Below are 14,445 nucleotides of genomic sequence, written 5' to 3' on the forward strand. Positions count from 1 at the left end.
CTGGTGGAACGTAGCTGGTGGGTGGGAGTGTAGAAGGTCCGGCGGTTGTTGAGGCACCTGGGTCCCAGGTCGTGGAGAGCCTTGTGTGCGTGGGTGAAGAGTCTGAACGTGATCGTCTTGCTGACGGGGAGCCAGTGCAGGTCTCTCAGGTGTCCGGAGATGTGGCCGTGTCGGGGGATGTCCAGGATGAGTCGAACAGAGGCATTCTAGATGTGTTGGAGTCTTTTCTGAAGTTTGGCTATGGTTCCGGCGTAGAGGGTGTTCCCGTAGTCCAGTCGGCTGGTGACGAGTGCCTGGGTGACCGTCTTCCTGGTTTTGGTGGGGATCCACCGAAGATCTTTCGGAGCATACGCAGGGTGTTGAAGCATGACGACGAGACGGCCTTGACTTGTCTGTTCATTGAGAGGGAGGAGTCCAGGATGAAGCCCAGGTTACGTGCGTGGTCCGTTGGCTTGGGGGCGGTGCCCAGGGCAGGCGGACACCAGGAGTTGTCCCAGGCGGAGGGCTATGATCCCAGGATGAGGACTTCCGTCTTGTCTGAGTTCAGTTTCAGGCGGCTGTTCTTCATCCATTCGGCGACGTCTTTCATCCCTTCGTGTAGGTTGGTTCTGGCGGTGGCGGGGTTGTTAGTGAGGGAGAGGATCAGCTGGGTGTCGTCGGCGTAGGAGATGATGTTGAGGTTGTGCTGGCGAGAGATGGCTGCGAGGGGGCTCATGTGGACATTGAAGAGGGTGGGGCTGAGTGATGATCCTTGTGGTACGCCGCAGATGGCTTCGGTGGCTTCGGATCTGAACGGGGCAGACGGACCATCTGGGTTCCTCCGGTGAGGAACGAGATGATCCATTCCAGTGCCTTCTCTTGGATTCCGATGTTGTTGAGGCGCTGCACTAGGGTGCGGTGGCAGACCGTGTCGAATGCTGCGGAGAGGTCCAGGAGGATGAGGCCGCTGTATCTCCGTTGTCGAGCAGGGATCTGATGTCGTCTGCGGCTGCGATGAGGGCGTTCTCGGTGCTGTGGTTGGCACGGAAGCCGGATTGCGAGTGGTCGAGGGATCCGTTCGTCTCGAGGAAGGCGGCCAGCTGACTGTTGACGGTCTTCTCGATGACCTTGGCAGGAAAAGGGAGGAGCAAGATGGGACGGTAGTTCTTGAGATCGGCGGGGTCCGCTGTTGGTTTCTTCAGGAGGGCGCTGAGCTCGGCGTGCTTCCAGCTCTCCGGGAAGGTGGCGGTGTTGAAGGAAGTGTTGATGGTGTCCCGGAGTTGGGGTGCGATGATGGAGTCGGCCTTGTTGAAGACGTGGTGGGGTCAGGGGTCGGTTGGTGATCCGGAGTGGATGGTGTCTTCAGTGCAGACCGGAGTCCAGGCGCAGAGGGTGGTGGTGGGGGGCGTTGGCTCGGTGGTAGGGTGCGTGGTCTGTGCGTCGAAGCTGTTGTGTATGTCGGCGATCTTGCTGTGGAAAAATGAGGCGAGGGTGTCGCAGAGGTCTTGCGAAGGAGTGATATCGTTGTTTCCGGCACTGAGGTTGGAGAGCTCTTTGATGATGTTGAAGAGTTCCTTGCTGTTGTGGGCGTTGTTGTCCAGTTGTTCCTTGAACGCTGTCTTCTTGGTGGTGCGGATCAGCTGGTGGTGTTTGCGGATGGCGTGCTTGAGGGCAGTCATGTTGTCTGTGATCTGGTTGTTGCTCCAGGCTTTCTCGAGGGTGCAGCAGTTCTTCTTGGAGTTCTTGAGTTCATCGGTGAACCAGGAGGATTTCTTGCTGCCGGGTCTGCTGGGATGGGTCTTCAGTGGTGCGAGGTAGTCAGCACAGATAGTGATCTACTGTGTGAGGTTGCTGTCTGCTTCGTTGGGGTCAGTTGTGCTGGCGGGAGGGTTCTGGCTAAGGCAGGTGGTGAGCTGGTCGTCTGGGATCTTGTTCCAGCTCCTGCGGGGAGCCTGTTGCGGGTGGTGGTGGGTCGTGGTTCTTCTGAAGCTGAAGTGGACGCAGCTGTGGTCCATCCAATGAAGTCCGGTGGAGTGGCTGAAGGAGATGTGCTTGCTGGAGGAGAAGACGGGGTCAAGCCTGTGGCCGGGTGGTGGGTGGGGGTGTTCACCAGTTGCTTGAGTCCGAGGTTGGCGAGGTTGTCCAGCAGGGTGGTGGTGTTGGTGTCGTTGTTGTTCTCCAGGTGGAAGTTGAAGTCCCCTAGGAGGATGTAGTCAGCGGAGGGGAGGGCGTGCGGGCTGATGAAGTCTGCTATGTCTTCGCTTAATTGTGTGCGTGGTCCCGGGGGTCTGTAGATGAGGGTGCCTCTGAGGGTTGTCTTGGGGTCGGTGTGTATCTGGAAGTGGAGGTGTTCAGCGGCGGTGACGGTGTCGTCGGAGTTGGTTGTGATGCGGATGGTGTTCTTGTGTACGATGGCGATGCCTCCTCCGGTCTGGTTGACGCGGTCCCTCCTGGTGATCTTGTACCTGTCCGGGATTGGTGATGTCGAGGGCTGAGGAGGCGTTCATCCAGGTTTCCGTGAGGAAGGCGACGTCTGGTGATGTTGTGTCGAGGAGGTTCCAGAGTTCCACGGCGTGTCTGTGGACGGAGCGGGTGTTGAGCAAGATGCACTTGAGGTGGTTCTTGCTGGTGCTCGGCTTGACGGGTGCGGTGCAAGTCCGGAGGCAGGTGAACGGGCAGGTTTGACAGATGAAGGGTCCGTGGGTGCGTTTCGGGGTGGCTCGGTAGCAGGCAGATTTCCGGCTGGCATTGAGTGCGTTGAGGGTGGCGGCGTTGTAGGTCCGTCGTGTAGTCTGGCGTTGGCGAGGGCCAGGGGTCCTGGCGCTAGGCATGGTCCAGGCGCGGACGGGCGCAGACGGGCTTGCCTTTAGCGCGCCTTCGGCGCACAATCGGCGTGCCCGCTGCGTGTGACCGCTGTGCGTCCGCACGGTCTCCATTTAAGGCGAATTGGGAGGGAGGAGCAGCTGGGAGGTGGGAGCGGGGAGGACATGGAAGAAAAGGGGCGGGGCCGCGAAATCAAGGCGGCCGGAAGCAGGGAGCAGGGGTTACACCAGGGGAGGTAGGACCCTAAGCACAGAGGTAGAAATATAACAAATAAAACAGCAGGGTAAACAGCGAGTGACAACAGGGCAAATAGCAGGGAAAAAAACGACTACAAGGCAAAACAGGGAGAAAAACGGCAGATCGGCACAATGAGCAGCAGCGAGGGGGCACACAAACAGCTAGGGGGCCGTGCGGCGCGGGGGTGTCCTGAGGACAGGTCACACTCACCTGCGCCGCGCGGTCTCCATTTAAGGCCAAGTGGGAGGGAGGAGCAGCTGGGAGGCGGGAGCGGGGAGGACACGGAAGAAAAGGGGGCGGGATGCGAAATCACGGCGGCGGGGAGCGGGGGTTACACCAGGGGAGGTAGGACCCTAAGCACAGAGGTAGAAATATAACAATAAAACAGCAGGGTAAACAGCGAGTGACAACAGGGCAAATAGCATGGAAAAAAACGACTACAAGGCAAAACGGAGAAAAACGGCAGATCGGCACAATGAGCAGCAGCGAGGGGGCACACACACAGCTAGGGGGCCGTGCGGCGCGGGGGTGTCCTGAGGTCACTGAATAATTGCTGCTACCTACCAAGTGGCTTGAAAATTGTTTAAAAGGGATAAATTTCATTTTTGCACATGCGCGCTCACCTAGTGTTGCGCGCAAAGTGATTCTGTGCAGACATTTTGGGCGGATTTGGACACATCCGGGTGAGAGTGGGTAGCGGACTAGTCTTTTCGCTGGCAACACTACTAAACCCGATGCAAATGCACACGCGCAGCGGTTGCACGCAGGCAAAGGCAAGCTCGTCTGCGCCCGTCCGCGCCTGGCCCGCACCCAGTGCCGGACCCGGTGTGCATTTTCCAATAGCTCGGAGAAATGTTACATACTCAATAGATGAATTATTGAGGCTGTACAGAAAGAGCACAACATCTTGCGGACTGCGACTCGATCTCCAGAAGGAGCCAAAGAGATGTGAACACTGTAGGTTGCAGCTTAGCTACAGGAAAGTGAAGACCTTGATAACTCAGCAAAAACAAGCACCCATGGCTAACACTAAGGAGTTTAAAGCTGTAATTAATCCACGCTTGCTAGTAAAACACAACACTGAACTCGAAGAAATGACAGAGTCACAAGTTCGATCTGGCCTGTATAACCGAGACTTGGGCAGATACAGCGTCAGATCCAGAGCTGATACTAGCTCTTCTCGCAGGCTTCTCCATGACTATTCTATGACTAGAGCTGATAGAACACACAAGCAGGGGGACTAGCTATCATTTCCTGGGAAGAACTTAGAGTGGGTGGGTGTTCAACAGGCAGCCCTCGGGATTGTGAAATGTTAGCCTTCCGGATGTCACTCAATAACAACTATACACTAAAAAGACTTCTCATATATCGTCCACCGAAAGCCCGGACACCACTGATGGACAAAATTAGTCCCGTCTTGGATTCCAGTATAAACTGTTCAGATTTCACAGTTTTAGAAGATTTTAATTATCACCTAGAAAAAGAAGAAAACCAAAACACGAGCGCGTTTATTTACGCTATGGCAAATTTTTCCTTGAGGCAGATTGTCAGACAAGAGACACATATCCTCAATGGATTTTTTTTTTGTAAATCTTTTTATTGTGTTATAGCAGAACGTACATTTACTGCCAACAGCGGCAGTGCGCTTGTAGCGAACATGAGAAGTCAGTAATACAATAGCATGTACTTCCACAATGATCAGAGTGTATTATGTTTCTAGCACATAAACCTCACAGACATATCACAGTGAGCACGATCATACAGCATTTCAACAATTCACTCAACTATTGAAGAGTTGTCATCCTCACTTTCAAGTGTTGGAATAGCAAGAAATTGTTCAAGTGGACCCCAAATGTCCTTCGGCCTAGACATCACAGGCAGTTCGTAGACAGGTTTTCTTAACAATATACCATATCTTTTATCCAACCCTCCAATTTTGGGTCAAGAGCACTGTCCCACGTGAAAAAGATGCGGCGCACCCTGTAATTCATCAATGTATATACGCACTCTGTGTAGGCTGTACACCTTCATTACTACAACCCTAGCGTCATCTATGTAAATATATATGTCTTGAACAATTCATACTGTTAATCACCGTATGCCCATACCTCATGTACCATGTGCAGATGAATTCTGTGAACATTACCCTGTAAATGTCTTTACTATTGGGATGGCCACTAATCTAATTGTCACATACGCGCACACTCTACTCATTGTAAGCCCCTAAGCCTACTCTATTTTTCCTGAGATCATCGCCATCCAGTGCATCCTGACGAGGATAGAGACTGACTCTCCTTGTAAGGCCTGCACACGTACTAGACACACTGCGGTAAATACTGCGAGGACGTTGGCCCGGCACTACACAGAGCCTTCCAGACCGACTTTGGCGTTCTGGAAGACGCAATCGCGCTTCCCTGTTAAAGCACACAGGTACTTTGATTCCCAGGTTCTCCCAACAATCCCCAGGTCCATGTAGCCTAGATCCCTGACTAACTAGCCTCTTCTCCTCCCAGACATCGTCTTGGCTGAAGGAAATTTCATTGACGGCACCGTCCGCCACTGACCAATCTCGACTCACAGAGAAGCTGATAATCACAGGCTATCACAGTCTGATTACCACCACAGTTGTAAGTACTAGACACAGCCTGCCTACATGGAGGCTAACATGTATGTTACTAAGCGTAATCTGTTCCGACTCATCCCCCGCTTTTAATCCTTCTGCCCTCCTCCATGCAACAGTACCCGGCTGGGCCACTGTAAGTTGTTTTACGTTCCTCTATCGCGCATGGGTTGCGATATGGAAATCTACACAACCTGAGGTAATCCCCTATAATTAACAGTCCGCACATTGGCCTAACTGAGACACATAATACATGCCCTTAAACCCCCCCCTTTTTTTTAATTCCCTTAGATGTCTCACAACGACCAGTCCTGACGAGACCCACATCCTGACGGGTCGAAACGCCGTCAACACCATAGGAAATAAACCGTGCAAAAGAGTGCCTATGAATATAGATAGCCACGGTGTAGTCATTGTTTATAAGAATAGTCTTGGTCATTTTCCGTTTCTTGTAAATATCCCCAGCATAAACCTGTATATATTTACTCACTGTCACTTAATTACTCTTTGGTTTTCACAAAAAGCACTTGGGACACTGCACTTCTTTTGAAATACTATGTGTACAACTGTATATTATTGATTAAACCATTGTTTGGAAATACAAAAACTTTGATGACATATAACTGGTATCTTGAGCCTTGAATCTCCCTTTGACATCCCTTACAAACCCTCTACGACTTTATAATTACTTTTACGCTATGTACTGACTATGCACTGTACAATTATCATACCGCAGGAACCATTGTTTACTTGATAAACTAATCACCCTGGTTCCTTTGTGAGTAGGGTTCCATTGTCCTTCCCTTGTGTCCAAATATGACAGCACCTGCCTGGTCTCTTTTGGGGAATTGAGGCCTCGAATGTTCCATGTCATGCACCGGTATTCCTCATCCATTATCTATTGTGAAAGATCCTGATATGTATCGTGTATATGGCCAACAGCACCCACTGAACGACATCTCCTCAATTATAACTGCATTAAGCACTCTGATCTCATTATTGACAGTCTCTGGAGCCCACGTCCCATTTCCTCTCCCCTCCCACTTCAGCAATCCCATCTTGCCAAAGGCAAATCCCATTGACATAACCAAACTTAAGAACGAAACAGTAGTAGTGGGGTATACCCAATAGGGGACATAGAGGCCACAACTTCTCCCCAAGAAACCGGGGAGGGGTCGTCTTAGGAGTTTTAGCGCTCCCGCCCAATAGCCCACTATGCTAACACAAGGGGATAATCCTAGACATTTTCTGCAAACCTCTCGTCGCACGGAGCGATAGAGAAACATATCGAGTTGACTAGATCATCGCAGAGCACCTTCAAGGAAGCCCTCGCAATCTCAGATCCAGGGATCCCTGTGTATATGCATTCAGGCGCTGCCCAGTGCCATTTGCAAGCAACACTAAATTGTTATATCTGAATGTTAACAGCAGAAAAATAAATGTTATTCAATAAACACAGCCCATCTTTATTCGTGGGTCATAGCCAGGGAAAACATTGACATATTTCCAGTTAGGCCGCTAACCCTGTGTCATTTATGTAGCCAGCGTAATAAAAGGATATAGAGTGGAAAATAGGGCTTGCATCAGTCAATCATCAATGTCAGATGTCTGCGTGGAGGAACGCTGGTTTCTTCGCAATTGTTTGGCATGATCCATGGCAAGCTTCAGGTTCTAGAATATCTTGGCCTCACGATCTGTACCTATGCGAAGCCGAGCCGGGTACAGCATAGCGTATCGGATGTTCTTTCATGAGAAGTTTTTTGACGCCTTGGAATTCTTAATGCGCCGCCTGCACTGTTGCTGTAAAATCCAGTAAAAAGGACAGGACATTGTCTTGATGATTTATGGTGCCCTTTTGCCGGGTAATGCGTAGTATAGTGTCCCGATCCCTAAAGTTTTGAAGTCTCGCAATAATGGGCCGAGGTGGAGCCCCAGGCGTCGGACGCGGCACCAGGGACCTGTTCGCGCGTTCGATGGTGAACATGGCAGAGAGGCTCTCAGCTCCGCAGATGTCTCTGATCATCAACTCTACAAAGTCTTCCAGTCGCCCCACGTTTGTGGATTCCGGTAATCCTAAAATACGCACATTATTGTGCTGCGAGCGTGCTTCAATGTCATAATTTTTAGCCTGAATCATTGCCAGGAGTTGTGTGATGTAGTTGGTATTGGCTGCGACTTGTTGTAGACAGTCTTCGGTGTCCGAGATACGTTGTTGAGCCTTGCCGATTTGCGTTGCCTGCATGTCAAATTTTGTGAACATTGGTCCATCCGACGGTTGAGAGCTTCTATTTTCCCATCTATCGATTGTAGGCTGGCTTGGATTGCGACGAGCGTTTTTTCTATGGCAGACGGGGCCTGCGCAGCAGAGTCTAACTCAGAGTCTGAGGCTGCATTTTGCGACGTTTTGCCCCCTTTGTGCAGTTCAAAGGTTAGCCTCGGTTGATTTTTTTCTGGTTTACCCATGGCTTTTGGTGATGTCCGTGCAGGTTAGTGACCAAGGGTAGTTGTTAGTGGTTCGCAAGGCAGTGGAGTTTTCACCGAGGTACTATTGTTTAGCCCGGGGGTCTCTCTGCGCCAGTCGAGTGTCCCTCCTCCTCGCAGTTGTATAGGAGCAGCTAGAGATGAATGCGCACCGAGACCAACTAGTGGACACCAGCCCAAAGCCAGCGCAGTTAAAAAAAAAGTTGCGGTAATGCAGCAGTGTCTCTTCAAAATGGCCGCAAGCTTAAAGTGGATCTCCCGGCGAGAAGATGGCCGCCACTCGAGTGGGCTCAGCAAAGAACTCGCTGTGTCTAGGGGTAGGTCAATTGTAAGAGGTATCCAGACTCAGGTGATCGCTGCCTTGCCCCGCCTCCAGCAATGGTTGTTCGACCTGGTGCGCTGGCGAGCAGGCGTTTTAGTCTCTGTGAGCCCTGAGGCGGCGTACCTTGGCTCGAGTAATATGCTTTTTGTCTGACTTTCCCCCGCTAAACTAAAATTGAGCATTTTGCTGGACAGATGCTTTTCCCGCTGAGCTCGGACGGAAGGTGAAGGAGCAGTTCAGCTTTCTCTGAAGGCAAGGTAGAATAAAGCAAAACAACAGATCTTTATCACAGCTAGGCTTAGTGGAAGAAAGTGCAAAAGTGAAAGGCGGCAAGGGCGAATGGCAAAGGGGTTTTGTTAGACTTTCCCTCGCTAAACTGAAACTGAGCGTTTCTCTGGACGGATGCTTTCCCCGGTGGGCTCGGACGGAGCCTGCTGAAGGTGAGGATAGAGAGTCTGGAGCTGCGGCTGATTTGGATTGAATTGTAGCAGTTAAGCTTTCATCTGAAGGCAAGGGAGAATAAAGCAAAACAGCGGATCTTTATTACAGCTAAGAGGCTGCATCACAGCTGGGCTTAGTGGAAGAAGGTGCAAAAGTGAAAGGCAGCAAAGTGGTGAAAGCGGCAGGATAGGTTGCAGCGGCGCGAGTAGCGGCTGCGGCTCTTCCTGAACTCTTGTAGATATTCCATCTGTCTGGAGGGGTTTGTCTGCCCATGTGGAGTGGGGAAAGCGACTGGTGCCTTCCAGTAGTGTTCTTTAATGCTGATTTACGAGATCTCTGGCTCAAACACGTTATCTCCACTTTTTGGAATTTGGGGAACTTGGTGGCAGTAAAAAGAGTTTCGACATTATACAGAGCTGGGGGCTCTCACCTGAGGACGCCGCTCCCGCTCTCCTGCTGCCACTACACTTCCTGACCTCCTGTACGGAGCACCAAGCTACTCGTGGTGTGGCCTCGTACCGGGACTACATCTCCCGACACCACTCGCGGCTGACGCTGTTCCTGCGCCCGCCGGCGCATAAAATCACCAGGGAGATCCCGCGTTGCGGGACGCGCGCGGGCAGCATCGGGAAAAGCCCAGGACAAGGGTGGGACCGTCTGAGGCCGTCCGAGGCTGGACGTGGCTGGGCTGGGCCCGACTCCTTGGCTGTCTAACATTAGGATCCCATACAACAACGAAATGAGACTCACACGTGCTATTAATGGCTATATAAGGGGACGATGAACATTTTGTTGTGTTTTTATTATCGTATTGTATTTTTCCTCCAATGAGGAAATTTGGTTTATAGTTTATCCAGTTTTTTACTCATAGCGTTTGTAAACCTGACACAATTTATATTTAGCTGCCTATTGCAAATATGTCGAAACAAAAGGGAAATAAAACAAACCCCTCTTGAGCTGGCTAGTGCCACGCTGACAACTATCTGGAGAAAGCAGTAAATAAAATAAACACTGAAATTGACAAAACAGAACGGCGACTTTCGCTGGGCCTAGGCAGTTTGCCAACGATGCCCTCGGCACCCCTGGCAGCACCACCCATAGGAAGTAGGGAATCAAGCAATTTAGTTGGTACAACCCCGGAGGCTCCAGCCCAAATACCAATAACACCTACTATACTGGTTGATATTTTCAATACTTCTACCCAGAGGTCCCCGGCCCCTAGAACAAGAAGGGGCTGTAGAAAAGCCCAAACAAAACGTGGAGGAAATTATAAGAAAAAGGGAGCTAAAACACTGCCAACAGGCGCACTAGGTGGAGAGGAGTCAATGGATAACCCAAGCACAGTCAAATTAAATGCTGGCCAGTTTGACCTGTTAGTTAACATTATGGGTGCCAAAATAGAAAATGTAATTAAACCTCTAATAGAAAAGCTAGATTCTATCTCTAGTGAGATTTCTAGGTTAGGTGACCAATTTTCTGCCCGCATTGAATTGGTAAAAAGACTTAGGGACAAGGGGGAAGGATATAGAGCCAGTAACGTTGCCCCAGGTATATCTAATTTAGCTGTCGAACGTAATGGGGAGATGAACATGATGGTAACAGGCAAGCCTAATCCCCAATCGACAGGATGCCAGAAGAACCTGGTAGTAGTAGAACCTGAGAGCGGTCCGACGCTGAAAGAAGTTAAGAGAAGCCACACCATTAAGCTACCCCCTGATTGTGCCCCATACGTGGTTGTCCTAACAAATGTGCCACCCTTTGAACAACATTTGAACCAGAACCAACAGGAATGGCATGATTCTCTTAAAAATAAAACAGTGTTCTGGCTCCATAAACAATGTGGGTTCCCTATGAATTATTCGAACCAGATTCTTACCACCAGAAGGGTTGATTGGATTGGCAACTCCCTAAAGAGCAGCGAAGGCGACTGTATTATTGTTAATTTTAAATATCCTCAACATGCTGCAACTACCCTGCTAAGAGCGGCTTCATTACCATACTTTGAGAAGGGTATAAGTTTATGCCCACTTGGTTTCTTCTATAGCCACATCATTAATGAACACATTGACAAAGACAGAAGAAGCCTCTCTACCCTTAACAAACGTACTAATTTATGTCCTGTGTTTGAGGTACCACTGTTAAATCGTTACCAATCCCTAAGTACTTTAGATGCTAACGATTGACTCAACCAAGATTGTTGTACCAACCCTGAGGTGATCCCAGCTTGCCAGGTTGCTGAAGTAAGGGAACAATCTGTAGATCCCGGATCATTTTCTATGGTCTATCCGAGTGCAGAAGCAAACCATAGGGATATGCAAAATGGTGATCATAACGTAGGGGCTGTACAACATGAAGTGCCCATTCTAGACAGTATTGGGATTGGGATGGAATATCTGTCGTTAGCTGGAATATCGCCAGGTTGAACTCTAAGGGCGCTATTTTGGGCTGGATGAATTTAATTAACCCATATGACATAGTTTGTTTCCAGGAAACATGGTGTACGGATTTTGTTAACTATGATGGCTTTGAATTAATATAATAATAATAACGAACCAGACCGGGTTTTAGACGTTTTTAATGGCATTAACGAACGCATAGATGCTAGGTTCACTAGGCCTCACAGAGTGCAATCTAATCATAGACTGGCTTGGTTCGATCATACTTGTACCACACTCTTAACTGAATTAAAACATGCACTGACGTTAAGCCCCAGGGATACAAAATCAATCATTAAGTTGAGATCAGATTATAAAACCGCCCTGAAACACAGGAAAGGAGAGCTGAGGCAGCAGGCTTGGGAAACTCTAAATCAAGCCGCGGAACTGTCTAACTGTGCCCTTTTCTGTGCTACGGTCAATTCTCCCTTACCTAAGGAGGATTCTATCCCTGAGCTTACCTCGAATGTTTCTAGTGAGGGGTGGGTATCCCAATGTTCTATGATTTTTAAATCTGATAACTGTTATGAAACCAACCATAGTAACTGGCCGATTGTGCCTTTGGACATCACTGTTCCAGAGGTCGAACTAGGCATTTGTGCAAGCAAAGGGGGGAAGGCTCAGGGTCCAGATGGTGTACCTATTGACGTCTATAAAGCAGCCCCGGCAATGTGGAGCCCTATTTTAGCTATTGTTTTTAATGCAGCTGTATGTATCGAGGCTCCCGTGACTTGGGGGGAGTCAATTATAATCCCGATACATAAGAAGGGCAATAGGTCAGATGCTAAAAACTACTGCCCCATCTCTCTTTTAGACTCCTCAGTTAAGATCATGAGTAGAGTAATGTTGGCCAGATTGGAAGAGTGGGTGGAGAGCAAGGGGATTTTGGCCAATAGCCAGTATGGATTCCGGAAAGGATGGGGCACACTCGATCAGTGTTTAAATTCAGATCTATTGATTGGGAAGTATACCCAGGCCAAACAAGGCTCACTTTATCTCTGCTTTGCAGATTTAAGCAGTGCTTTTGATCTGGCGGACCATTCCAGCTTATGGCCAACCCTGTTACAGCTTGGGGCACCGGAGGGTATAATCTTCTTTCTGGCCAGGTTTTATGAAAAATTACAAACAAGCGTGCGCTACGGCGTCAAAGGAGAGTGTACCCCTAAATTCAGCGTTAACAGAGGTATTAGACAAGGCTGTGTTCATGCCCCCTTGCTTTTTACTTTATTTATTAATAAAATTGATGTAGTTTTAAAAACTATTAATGCTGATGCCCCCAAGGTTAATGGGGTCATAGTGCCGGTGTTGTTATACGCGGACGATGCTGTGCTACTATCAAGAACCCCCATTGGTTTACAATGTTTGATTGACAGATTCTCTGTTTTTATCAAGGACAGGAAACTGGTTATCAAGAAAGGGAAAACGCATACCATGACCTGTGGGGCCAAAATGAGTTGCCTAATGCATTTTTTATAGATGGCCAAAAAGTGCAACATGTAGACAAATTTTGGTATTTGGGAATAACCTTTTCTAAAGATAGAACTTGGTCTAATGAATTTATCAATGTTTGCGGGGGCGTGGCTGAGCACGCAATGGTGGCGGACGTGCCTGGGTAGAGCTCCGTAAGAAGCTCCCATACCACAGGCTATTTCTCCGCCAAATCATCGGTTTTGGCCTGAAATCATCAGCGATGGAGTCTGAAGCGCCCTACTATCGGCTGCTGAAGTTTGACACCGATTGCTCCAACCGGACTACCCCGGCGGTGAGAAGTTCTGGACGCCCCGCCTACGGATGCTTCCGACCGGCGGGAATAATCACCTGAGGTCAGGGACCCAACTAGCCTGCTAGGCCCCGTGGCGGTGAACTGTGTCCTAATAGTGTCGGCGGAACCTGACCACGCCCTGTGCCCATCTTGGAGGACAGGGGTGACTCCAGTGGAGGCGTGATGCGATTGACCCCCCCCGCCGACTGCCATGCGGAGAGATTCGAGACCGAAGATCCCCCACTGCAGCTTGCTACGGCGTTGAGCTCACCAGTTTTTGCCTGTCGTCTTCGACGAGGGAGCCTGAGGTGTTCCTCCCTCGCCTGGCGGGATCTGGAACCGACCACTTGCACTGGACTGCTCCGCTGAGTCGGAGATACGATACCCCCGTCTGCGGCCACTTCCGGTCGGCGTCGGCAGCCACCTGAGACCGGGGACGCGTCCTGTCTGCTGGGCCCTACGGAGACAGAGGGTGACGGGAATCACTTGGCGCCACAACGCTTTGGCCAGAGCCTCACTAGATGCTGCGCTCAGCAGTGAGCGAACATTAACTTCCCTACTGCGGCAGAGACTCAGTACCACCTGTGGTTCAAGCTGAGGGAGGCGACGCTGTGAGTGTGTTGCACCTGGCTCCCCTCCAACTACTGAGTGAGTGGATTTGAGATTAGGCCTCTGCTTGCACTGGCGATACGAACAGCGATACGACTGAGGGGGTGAAGCTGGGACTCTATCTCCACCTCGCCCTGCCACTTGCCCATCTCTGGCACTGACGCACTTTTGAGGTACTCCATTACACGGAGCCCGCCCTGAGCCCACATGCGCGCTGCATACCTACCCTACCGGTGGAACGTAGACACGCTCTAAACGCCGCATCCACTGAACTATAGTCCTACGGTGTCAGAGGCGGACCCTGATGTTGTTGTGGCTCTGCTGTGGCGCTTGCCCATGCACACTGCGATCTTCCACATAACTGCGGTGAACGTGCGCCCGAGTACGGACGAGGCTACTGGTTGCACGGGGAGATGGTGCATGAGGTACGAAGCGGGAGAAGGTGCAGTGAAAACCGCTAGCTGACCTATCTTGTGCGCTGCAGTCACTACCTACTGCAACAGCCGGGTGTGCACCTGGCAGATGGAGCCGCCCCTCTTGGATCGCACCCCCCTCTGCACTGGATCCCAGGCACTGTTGGCCCCTCCTTGCACCTGGGAAATGGCGCGATCGGCTTGGGACTGATGCACCTTACACCAGCGGCCGGTCCTACCGTGAGCATACTTGCGGCATGTCCGCAGGGTACAGACGACTTACGCTCCTTCACAGTTGAACTGAGTCACCCCCACGGCAAGCC

The 14,445-nt window shown here is 50.5% G+C and overlaps 1 protein-coding gene across 3 annotated transcripts in view; it reads right to left on the reverse strand.

Moving 5' to 3' along the window:
• The window catches only part of LOC147706804 (calpain-1 catalytic subunit-like), an 815,105-nt gene that overhangs the window by 176,544 nt on the left and 624,116 nt on the right, over positions 1-14,445 (reverse strand). The window lies entirely within an intron of this gene.

This window comes from Lissotriton vulgaris, chromosome 6 (genome assembly GCF_964263255.1).
Source record: "Lissotriton vulgaris chromosome 6, aLisVul1.2, whole genome shotgun sequence".
Classification (NCBI taxonomy): domain Eukaryota; kingdom Metazoa; phylum Chordata; class Amphibia; order Caudata; family Salamandridae; genus Lissotriton; species Lissotriton vulgaris.